The 12283-nt window shown below is 44.4% G+C and overlaps 1 protein-coding gene across 5 annotated transcripts in view; it reads right to left on the bottom strand.

Annotated features, from left to right (window-relative positions):
• Positions 1 to 12283, bottom strand: part of LOC122811582 (zinc finger and BTB domain-containing protein 22-like) — a 633545-nt gene that overhangs the window by 439350 nt on the left and 181912 nt on the right. The window lies entirely within an intron of this gene.

The raw sequence follows: 12283 nt of genomic DNA on the forward strand, positions 1-12283 counted from the left end.
AGTGGAATCTGATGCCTGTAGGGACAGATTTTCCATGATAGGAGTAACAAAACCGTATGCAGTGGCCTATCCATTTTGAAATTGTCTGTTTGGTCACTGGCTTCCCTTGAGCTCCTACAGCATAGGACACAAAAAGTTGTTGTGATTTCCTAAAAGGCTTTGTTCTGTCCAAGTAATAACGTAGCTATCTATGGATGTCCAAAGAGTGTAGCAGCCTTTCCCCTTTGTTTTGAGGATTGGGGTAAAAGGTAGGCAAGTGTATGGCTTGATTTAAAGCTACCCTGGATACCACTTTAGGCATAAAAGATGGGTTGGTTCGAAGGGAAACCCTGTCCTGATGGAAGATGAGAAAGGGCTGCACAGCCATGAGGGCTTGTAGTTCCGAAACCCTACGAGCTGAGGTAATGGCCAGAAGGAAAGCTGTTTTCCAGGACAAATATTGCAAATCTGTTGAGGCAGCTGGTTCAAAGGTAGGCAATGTTAATTTTTCTAGAATAAAATTTAGATCCCAGGCTGGCACTGGTTGTTTCCTTGGTGGTCTTATATTCTTAGCCCCTCTGAGGAACTGTCTTAAGAGTGGGTGAGAGAATAACTGTGGATCCGTGTTGAATTCTGCAGAAATGTCTGAGGCATGGATTTTTATGGAGGAAAATGAGAGTCCACTGTTCAGCAGCTCAGCTAGATACTGTAATACCTGAGGCAAATTCAGTTTTCTAGGGTCCTGGCCTTTTTTCTCCTTCCAAGAGCAAAACCATTTCCATTTTGCGGAGTAAGCCTTTCTAGTAGATGGCCTTCTGGCCTCCAAAATGACATCCTGTACCTCTTTGGAGAGTAAGGTCTGTTGAGGTGTTAAGGAATTTTCCATGCAGCGAGATTGAGTGTTTTCAGCTGACTGTGAAGAGTTTTGTAGTTGTGCTGAGTCAGCAGAAGAGGCATTAGAGGTAGGGACCAGGGAGGAGTATGTGTTAGGCCCCTCAGGAGTGGGTACCAGTGTTGTCTTGGCCAGTCTGGAGCAATCAGTATCATCTTTGGTCTGTCTGCTCTTGCTTTCAAGAGCACCTTGGGCAGAAGAGGCAGAGGTGGGAAAGAGTAAACTGTCCATGCTGTCCAACTGAATGAAAGGGCATCCACTCTCCAGGCCTTTGGATGAAAGGTCCTTGAACAAAACTTTTCCAATTGATGATTCCTGTGGGAGGCGAAGAGATCTATGTCTGTATGTCTGGCCTCCCCCATGCTTGGATTATCTTTGTAAACACCTGAGGATGCAACTTCCATTCGTGTGGATCTGTCATATTTCTGCTTAGATTGTCTGCCAGCATGTTTTCCAAACCTGGCAAGTACTGTGCTTGAAGTTCGATTTGCCATTCCAGAGCCAAGTTCCAAAGTGTCATGGCTAGTCTGCACAGGGGGTATGAATGTGTTCCTCCTTGTTTGTTTATGTACCACATTACTGTGGTGTTGTCTGTTCTTATCAATAATTGTCCTGGATGCAGGAAGTCCTTGAATGCTGTAATTGCATTTATCACTGCTAGCATTTCTTTTTGATTGATGTGAAGGTGCTTTTCATTTTGGGACCATTTGCCCTGAATGCACCTGCCTGTCAGGTGCGCCCCCCAGGCATAATCTGAGGCGTCTGTTGTGATGACTTGGTTTGCTTGAGGCTTGCAGAATGGGAGACCTGTGTTTGCTTGACATGCTTGGGCCCACCATAGAAATTCCTTTTGCAAACATGGAATTATTGGTATTATTGTTTCCAAATTGTGGCTGTGTTGAGACCATAGGTTTTTTAGGTACCATTGAAGTTTTCTCATATGCAACTTTGCACATGGGATTAAAAGAATGCAAGATGCCATGCAGCCCAGAGCCTGCAGGATTTTCCTTGCAGTAAGCCTGGTACAATTTGCTAGTATTTTGAAGTACTGAGTTAGTTGCCCTTGTTTTTCTGGCGTAAGGTAGGCCATCTGGGTGTTTGTGTCCAAGTTGGCACCCAGGAAGGTTATTTTCTGAGATGGTGCTAGCCTGTATTTCTCTTCGTTGATTGTGTATCCCAGAGAATTCAGTAACCGTGTTGCATAAGCCAGATGTTCCAGAAGTATGTGCTTGCTGTCCGCTTGGATCAGGCAGTCGTCCAAATAAGGGTAAATGTGTATCCCTTGAAGTCTGCAGTAGGCAATTACTGATGCCAGGCATTTCGCGAATACTCTGGGCGCAGTAGATAAGCCAAAGGGCAATGCAGAGAATTGATAGTGGATTGAACCTGCAAGAAATCTGAGGTATCTTCTGCAGCTTTGTCTGATAGGGACATGCAGGTATGCCTCCTTGAGGTCCAATGTTACCAGCCAAAACTCCTTGCCCAGCATGGGAAGAAGCTGCTGTAATGTGAGCATCTTGAATTTTGGTACGAGTAAGAATGTGTTTAGGATGGATAAGCCCAAAATGGGTCTCCAGTCGTTTCCTTTCCTTGGTACCAGAAATGGTCTGGAATAAAAACCTTGACCTTGTTCGTGAGTAGGTACCTCTTAAATAGCTTTCATGTCCATGAGTTTTGAAATTTGTATTTGTGCCTCTGCCCTTTGATTGTGTGGCAGGTTTGGCATGCCTCTCATTTTTGGAAGAGTGTGAAAATGAAATCTGTAGCCTCTGTTTATAATGTACAGGATCCATTTGTCTGTTGTGATAATATGCCAATTTCTTGTAAATAATGCCAGCTTTCCTCCCAAGGGAGCTGCCAGCTGAGACTTGCTTGGCATGAAAAGGAGGAAGTCATTGGGTTTGTTTTCTGTATTGTTGTGCACTGTCTTCGCCACCTCTGGGTGCTGGAGTTTGCCACTGTCTGCCTCTATATGATCCTTGAGATTGTCCTCTGCCCCTTGTGCGCCTGTATCTACCTCTTTGGGGCTTGTCCGTGGCTGGAAAGGACCAGTTTTTGGAAAGCCAATTTCTGCTAAAATGTGGTGGTTGAACCTGTAGAAAAGCCTTGACAGTTTGCATAGATTTGGCTTTTTCTTCCATTTTTCGTAGAATCTCCTCAGCATTAGTACCAAATAGCGCATCCTTTTGTAAAGGAGCATCTAGTAGTTTAGCTTTAACATGATAAGGTAAGCTTTGTTCCCTAAGCCATGCATGCCTACGAATGACTGATCCTGTAACAGCAGCTCTACTTGAGGCCTCTAGGGCATCATAGCCACATTGTAAAGTGTGTTTACCCACTTGTTCTGCACTATGCATCATATCCTGCAATTCCTTCAAATCTGGTTGTTGAGGTTGAGACATCTTATTTCTTAATTGTGATAACAGAAACTGCTGATATTTAAGCATATGAAACTGACAATTTAATGCCCTCATGGTTAGGGTGGCCGAGGTGTATACCTTTATTCCCCACCTTTCTAAGGATCTAGATTCTCTTTCGGAAGGTAGTGGATTCTTGGCTGTAGAGGCCTTCATTCCCTTGCGGCCTTGAGAAATGGTTTCAGGGTCAGCATTATGGCTTTTGAAAAGAAATTGGTGAGAGTTAGGAACTCTGTAGTACCTATCAGGTTTGACTGGGGCAGGAGGCAGGGAATCCGGATTAAGACAAGCCTCCGAGTAAAAAGTAATCCACACAGCTGTCCCAATACCACTCGAAAAAGCTCCAGCACGAACACCAGTCCACAAGATGTAAAACCAAATCAAATTTATTGTAAAAAATATCCGTTAAGCGCTTTCATCATACGTAGACTTCATCAGAATAATTCTACCATCAGTTCAATGCCCTTATAAATACAGACATTAATCACCTGACACACATTAACACACGCTGATAAAAATTAAAATGCTAGTGCTGATATTCCAATATCTTTTTCTACTTCCCCTTACCAGGAGTGTTGACAAATGTATTTGTTAAACATAATAACAAGTAAAAATTTTAATAAAATACAACGAAAATGTATTAATTGTAATAAACACAATTCATACATATATGCACCAAAGTTTAATTCCAAAGATGTTACCCACTAGTAATGGCTTCCCCTACATGTGTTCACAACCCCTCCAATGCCACAACAGGTACATTGTTTTAATTATTATCTAGAATTGTCCAATATAGGTTTAATTGAAATATGTTCATTAATTCCTGGATAAAATGAAGCACTGAGTTTGATTTGCCACCTAACTTCCTTATCACTAACAACCTTTTTAGTATCACCCCCTCTCACATTACACTTGACCATTTCTAATATACCAAATTTAAAGGATGAACAGTCCTTACTGCTGTTCAAGTGTTTCCATAGGGCGTTGTTTTCATCATGTTTCTTAATACTGTAATAGTGATCGTAAATTCTGTTACGTAAACACCTAACAGTCTTCCCTACATAATAGCAGGGACAATGTGTGCATATAGCCAAATATACCAAGTTTTTTGACCTGCAATTGCCCTTCTGGAATACAATATTAGTTTTGTTGTAATTTTGCAAAGTAATACTTGTAACATCAATAATACGTTGGCATTGTTGACAAGTGCCACACTTGGTGGTACCACCACCACCCCTTCCATTAGTCGTGTCATATTTCCTCTCCAGCAAAAGTTTCATATTAAACCCATTCTTATAAACAAAATGTGGCTCATTCCCCACTATATTAAATACATTGCTGTCAGCCTTAAAAACAATCCAGTTTCTCTGAATGATATGCCTAATGTCTCCACAGCCTCCGAGTAAACATCATCAAGTATGTCCAAGACAGGAGGTATAGCCAGAGGTCTGTGTTGAGGTAACAAAAGAAATTCCCTAAGCCTTTTCTTGGAATCAGAAAAGTCTTGGCCTTCCCAATGGAAGTGTCCCCTCAAGGTGTGCAAGGTTTCCCCAAAATAAAAATCCTCTGGGGGAGATACAGAAGGGATGGACTGTTCTGCATCGGAATCTTCATAAGGAGAGTACGAGTGTTCCTCTACATCAGAATGTTCTGAGAAAATGGAGCCCTGTTCAGAAGAGGGAGAATCTTCCTCCACTCTGGGTCTCTTGTCTGGAGGGGGTTGGGAACCCCTGATAAGAGTAATTAAATCCTCAGCCATTTTAAGCATCTGCTTTTTAGGCATGGGGCCTGGGGATGGGCCCTGAGCAACAGGCCTCTTGGGATGCATGGCTGATTTGGACTTAGTAAAGGCCTTAATGGAAAAGGAAGATGAGGGCCTAAAGACACCCTGTGTGGAAGTGGACCTGTCCACATTAGGAGGCTCAACACTCACAGTGGCTTTGGTGTTTGTAGTCTGAGTAAGGGCCGAGGTACCTGCGGTCTCGGTTACAGAAGACACCGCCAAGGAAGTGTCGTTGGTAGTCAGGGACTGCATAGGCGTCTCAATGAGAACCGGACCACGTGCAGCCGGTTTTGGCGTGGTGTCAGTGGAGACCGCGGGCCTCGCGTGTCGGTCCTTGTCCTTGCGTTTTTTGGACAAAACGGTAGTCGGAGTCTCCGACGACATTTTATAATCAAAGGCTTTACCAAAATAATGTTGGGCGAACTCCGGCCGATGCTTAATAGTGCGTTTATTGAAAGTCGCGCAAAAGCGACAGCCCGAGACGTCGTGGTCTGGGCCTAAACAAGGTATGCAGAGGGAATGGAAATCCTTATGCGGTATTAGCTTCCCACAAGAAATACAATTGTTAACTATGTCTGACATCGGTCTGAGGCAATAAAAGTTTCCCCAACGGGGTACTCAGCTTTAAAGACTTCGATTTCCAATTTTTCGTAAATTCAGGAGCTGGCCGACCGGCACTTGCGAACTGCTTCTGCTTCGGGCACCGCGCGGCAAAAAAGACTGAAGAAAATGGCGTCGGCTGTGTCTTATATACTCCTGCCTCGCTGATGTCAGGAAAGGAAGCGACAACAACCGACGCCGGACCTAGACTTTGGAATTCGGCCGACCGAGGGACCGCCTGACGGCAGAGAAAGTACAGTTGTGTACACCTACCATAAATGTAGATGTTCGAGTGTCTTCACTGTTGCAGTCATAACTGTAGGGTAGTCCTGCCGGCAGGCAGCCCGAGGTCGGCCAGAATATCAAAGTCTGGGTCCGGCGTCGGCTGTGTCAGCAAGTACCCTGACGTCAGAACGCATGGGTATAAAGCTGACAGCCGACGCCATCTTCTCCAGCCTTTCTTGCCCCTGATGTGAGAAGCCCCCATAAAACCAAAAGGTGTCCCAAAGGAAACACAAATACACCAGAAAGGTAGTGGAAAAGGAAACAAAGTAAGCAAAAAGAAAAGAGGGGTCTGGAGGGAGGGAAACACTGACTGCAACAGTGAAGACACTCGAACATCTACATTTATGGTAGGTGTACACAACTGTACTATGTTCTTCGTGTTTCACTGTTGCAGTCATAACTGTAGGGTAGAATCCCAAAGCTGAGAACAAGGGAGGAGGTTATGAAGAAGACGGAGCAGCTAGAAGACCCTGCAAAACAGCAGAGGCAAAGCCTGAGTACAAAGGGAGGTTATAGTGCTTGGAAAAGGTATGCACAGAGCTCCAAGTGGCAGCCTCCAGAATGTCCTTGGTAGGAACTCCTCTGAGAAAGGCTGCTGAAGTGGCAGCTGCTCTAGTAGAATGAGTCCTGACAGTACCTGGAATCTGTTTTCCATAAAGAGAGTAACAATATCTTATTCCATGAGCAATCCATTTGGAAATAGTTTGCTTAGAAATAGCTTTACCTAGAGAACTGGAAGCAAAAGAGATAAGCAATTGATCTGATTTTCTGAAATCTTTAGTTTTGTCCAGGTAAAAACGTAGTTGCCTGTGTACGTCCAATGAATGCAAAATCCTTTCCCCCTTATTTTGGGGTTTTGGGAAAAAGGTAGGAAGGTGAATAGTCTGATTTAGAGCCACTCTAGAAACTACCTTAGGCATAAAAGTAGGATTGGTCCTCAAGGAAACTCTGTCCTGATGGAAGATGAGGTATGGTTCCACGGCCATGAGGGCTTGTAACTCAGACACCCTTCTGGCAGAAGTCAAGGCCAACAAGATAGCTGTCTTCCAGGATAAGACCTTAATATCAGCAGAGGCAGCAGGCTCAAAAGGAGGCAAAGTAAGCTTTTCCAAGACATAGTTGAGATCCCAAGGAGGGACAGGAGGAGATCTAGGAGGTCTTAAATTCTTAGCTCCTCTCAGAAATTGTCTAACCAGCTGGTGGGAAAAAATGGGAGGATCACAATTGAAATGATCCAAAATAGCAGAAGCATGAATTTTAATGGAAGAAAAGGAAAGACCTTTAATCAAAAGGTCTGAGAGATAAAGTAAAATAGAGGGAATATCAGGTAAAAAAGGATCAGAACCATGATCCTTCATCCAAATACAAAATCTTTTCCATTTAGAAGCATAAGATTTCTTTGTACTAGGACGCCTAGCTTCCAAAAGAATATCCAAAACTTGTTTAGGAAGAGAAGAAGGAATCAATTGCCTTTGATGAGCCAAGCTGCCAGGCAGAGAGTCTTGATATGAGAGTGAAATACCTGACCCTGATGCTGGGACAGTAGAGAATGGGTCAGAGGAAGACTCCAAGGGGGTTCCAAGCAAAGGTGCAGTAGAGTTGGATACCAAAACTGACGAGGCCAATTTGGAGCTATCAAAATGATCAGTCTGGGTTTGTCCAGCTTTATCTTTAGCAATACCCGAGGCAGAAGAGGAAGAGGAGGGAAGGCATATCCCGAAAGATTCCTCCAGCTGAAGGACAGGGCATCCACTTTCCAAGCTGTCTTGTGGAAGGACCTGGTGCAAAAGAGAGGCAACTGATGGTTGAGATGGGACGTAAACAGACAACCCCAAATTGCAGTTATCTTGCTGAATAAGTTGGGGTCCAACATCCATTCGTGGGGATCCAAAATGTTTCTGCTTAGGCTGTCTGCTAAGAGATTCTGATTTCCTGGAATGAACTGTGCCTGAAGATCCAGATTCAAATTTAGGGCTGTGTCCCATAAAGTCATGGCAAGTCTGCAAAGGGGGTAAGAGTGAGAGCCCCCTTGCTTGTTTATGTACCACATGACTGTGGTATTGTCTGTTCGAATTAGCAGAGGTCCTGGCTTCAAAACAGTCTGGAAGGCTAGAAGAGCATTTTGGACTGCCAACATTTCTTTCAAGTTGATGTGCCATAGAAGGTGTTTGTTTGTCCAAGAGCCCTGTTGGCATTTGTCTAGAAAATGAGCTCCACAAGCATAATCCGAGGCGTCCGTGGTTATGATCTGAGTAGGTTGAGGTAGACGAAAGGGCTTCCCTTCGTTCAAAACACACGTCCTGGACCACCACAGGAATTCCTTCTGGAGGCAGGGTATCAGTGGAATCATTGTATCCAGACTGTGGCAATGCTGAGACCATACACTCTTTAGGTACCATTGAAGTTTCCTCATGTGAAGCCTCGCATTTGGAATCAACAGGATGCAAGAGGCCATGTAGCCCAAAGCCTGCAGGAATTTCCTTGCAGTGAGCTGAGTCAAGGTTGCCAAGGTCTTGAAGATTGAAGCCAGCTGTAACTGTTTTTCTGGAGTAAGGAAGGCCATCTGTAAACTTGTGTCTAGAAGAGCTCCCAAAAAGATCATTCGTTGAGAAGGAATCAAATGTGACTTTTTTGTGTTCACTGAGAATCCCAGTAGTAGGAGAAGACGTTGAGCAAAATGCAGGTGTTGAAGTAAAAGGTCTTTGCTGTCTGCCTGAATTAGACAGTCGTCCAGATAGGGGTAAATCTGAATCCCCTGAAGTCTGCAGTAAGCTACTACTGGAGCCAGGCATTTGGTAAAAACTCTGGGCGCAGTAGATAAGCCAAATGGCAGTACAGAGAATTGGAAGTGTCTCGAGCCTGCCTTGAATCGGAGGTACTTTCTGCATTGTTGCCTTATGGGGACGTGTAAGTAAGCTTCTTTTAAGTCCAATGTTACCATCCAAGCATCTTGTGAGAGCATTGGGAGAAGTTGTTGAAGTGTAAGCATCTTGAATTTTGGAATTTCCAAAAAGGTGTTTAATATTGAGAGGTCCAGAATAGGTCTCCAGGAGTTTTGTTTTCTTGGGACCAGAAAAAGTCTTGAATAAAAACCTTTCCCCACCTCTAGAGGTGGAACAGGTTCTATGGCTCTTAAGGCTAATAAAGCGTCCACTTGATTTAAGGCCTCTGTCCATTGATGTTTTGGCAGATCTGGCCAGCCGGAAGGCCTTGGCAGAGTGTGAAAATGGAATCTGTAGCCTTTCAAAATCACGTCTAACACCCATTTGTCCTGGGTAATGCGAGTCCAATTTTGGTAAAAAAGAGAAAGTTTTCCTCCGAGAGGGGCATCCAGGGAAGGAGGACCTGTAGCCCAACAGAGGGAGTCATTGGGTCTACTTTCTTTGGGTTTGAGGTCTGTCTTCTCCCCTTCTAGGTGAAGAAGCAGTCCACTGTCTAGATCTGTAAGAGGCCTGACTGAGCCTGCGCCCGACCTCTGGAGTGTCTGTATCTTCCCCTTTGAGGCCTGTCAGAAGTGGGAAAAGACCAATTTTTGGAGGGCCAATTTCTAGAAAATCTAGGAGGCTGTACTTGCAAAAAATCTTTTACAGTCTGCATAGACTTAGCTTTTTCTTCCATCTTTTTAATAACCTCCTCAGCCTTAGATCCAAATAAGACATCATGCTGAACAGGGGCATCTAACAATTTAGCCTTAACTTGTTCAGGTAAATTCTGCTCACTAAGCCAAGCATGTCTCCTGATAACAGTACCAGAGGCAGCAGCCCTGCAGGAAGCCTCTAAGGCATCAAAACCACAATGTAAACTATGTTTGCTAACTTGTTCAGTTGCATGCAACACATCCTGTAATTCCTTGTCCTCAGCACATGCAGGAAAGGTAGAAAGCCTTTGTTTTAAAACAGATAAAAGAAACTGTTGATACTTAAACATGTGAAACTGGCAATTTAAAGCTCTAATAGAAAGGGTAGCTGAAGTATAAACCTTTTTGCCCCACCTGTCCAAGGCACGAGAATCCTTTTCAGAGGGGATAGGATTCTTAGAAGAGGCACGAGAATCCTTTTCAGAGGGGATAGGATTCTTAAAGGAGGCGGCCTTAGCAGCCTTGGAACACTGCAAAATAGTTTCAGGATCAGCAGAAGGGTTCTTAAATAAGAATTGATGGGAATCAGGGACCCTGTAAAATCTATCAGGCTTAGAAGGAGCAGGCGGCATGGAATCAGGATTCAAATTAGCTTCAGAGAAGGCATCATCCACAATGTCAGTACAGGAGGAATAGCTAAAGGCCTGTGTTGAGGGAGAAGAAGAAATTCCCTAAGTCTCTTTTTGGAAGCAGAATAATCCTGACCTTCCCAATGAAAATGCTCCCTCATCTCATGCAAGGTTTCCCCAAAAGAGAAATCTTCAGGGGGAGAGGCAGAGGGAACAGAATCCTCTGCATCCGAATCCTCATAAGGAGGAAAAGAGTAATCCTGATCAGAGGAAGAAACTGAAGATACAGAAGCCTGACCAGAGGAATCATAAGGGATATCCTGTCTAGGCCTTTTCTCAGAAGGAGGGTGAGAGCCCCTAATCATAGTTAATAAATCCTCAGCCATCCGTAGTAATTGCTTCTGAGTCTTAGGAGCTGAATCCGAAGAAGCTTGAGCAGAGAGTCTGGGTTTATCAGGAGTCTTTGACTTAGCCTTTGTCTTTGTGCAAATAGTAATATGTGAAGGCCTGAAGACCCCCTCAGAAGCCGGTACCTGCACAGCGGTTCTGGACCCATCTGAAGGAGCGACGTCCGAAGGTCCTGCAGCAGACAAATTACTAGGCCTAGATGGCTCCCCATGGGAGTCCGTGTCGGCCATCGGTTCTGAAGTGGTGGACGACAGGGGCTGCAAAAGCGCCTCACTGACGACCGCCGAACCCGAAGCTGGCTCCGGCTGCAAAGTATCCTGTTTGGACCTCGGAGGCCTGTCCTTGTCTTTGCGTTTCTTCTGTATTCCGGTAGTCGGTAAAGTATCCGACGACATCCTATAATTAAATCGTCTACCGAAGTAATTCAAGGCCCAATCGTACCTACGCTTGATAGTGCGAGAATTAAACCTGGCACAGAACCGACAGCAAGAAACGTCGTGGTCAGGGCCTAAGCAAAGTAGACATTAAGAGTGGAAATCTTTATGAGGTATTTGTTTTCCACACGATACACAATGATTAACTTTTTCTGACATCGGAGGAGCAAGAAAAACGTTTCCCCAACGGGGTACTTAGCTTTGAGAAGAGAAGTAGAAAACTTCGGACCGACGACAATTACACCACGTTGTCTTGAAAACGCCAACCAACAACTAGTGAACTGCTTTGCACCGCACGGCAAGAAAGACCGGAGAAGATGGCGTCGGCTGTCAGCTTTATACCCATGCGTTCTGACGTCAGGGTACTTGCTGACACAGCCGACGCCGGACCCAGACTTTGATATTCTGGCCGACCTCGGGCTGCCTGCCGGCAGGAGTACCCTACAGTTATGACTGCAACAGTGAAACACGAAGAACATCCCATATGTTATTACTGCAGTTGTATGCACGATTAACATCAGGAGGACCCGGAGGAAACCCAAGCGACTGCAGGGAGGACATGCAGACTTCAAACAGAAGGCACCTCAGCTGAGAATCAAACTGGAGAACCTCTTGCTGTGAGGCAACAACACTAACCACTGAAGCCGCCCAACACATGGAAGTATGGTAAAGTAAGCTAAATGCTTTAAATATAGATCCTTATGTGGTAAGATGGATAGCGAGCTGGCTAAAAGACAGAACCCCCAAAATTCATGTGGCAGATGCCTCATCTTAAAGTATGATGGTAACCAGTGGGGTCCCCCACAGCTCTGTACAGGAGCCCCTCCTTTTTTAGCATTCACTTCTCGGACCTCTAGTTAACTAAATTTGCGGATGACTGCAAACTAGGTATTACTGTGAAGACCCCCTAAAGAACTTAACCTAGTTAATAGCCGGTGAACTGAAAATGAGCTCAAATTAAATGGGAAAAAGTGTACTTTCATTTTGCTAGACAAACAACCCATACCCTCAGCATATAATATAAACAGTACTCCATACTAAATGAAAATGTAGCCAGAGACCTAGGTACCTGGATTCCATCTCTATCTTTCATCAAGTGCAAACTGCAGTCAGAAAATCCTTTTACTTAGCACAACAAATAGGCAAAAGTACATCATCCATCTCTATAGAGCTCGTTGTTTCTTTATATTCAGCAATGAACAAACCAGTTATAGAATACACTGCCCCTTTGGCTAGACAGCCCTCAAGTTCCTAAGGATATTTCATGCTTAAAGATTCT

The sequence above is a fragment of the Protopterus annectens genome, chromosome 9.part0 (assembly GCF_019279795.1).
Source record: "Protopterus annectens isolate FY-2018-M chromosome 9.part0, PAN1.0, whole genome shotgun sequence".
NCBI lineage: Eukaryota > Metazoa > Chordata > Ceratodontiformes > Protopteridae > Protopterus > Protopterus annectens.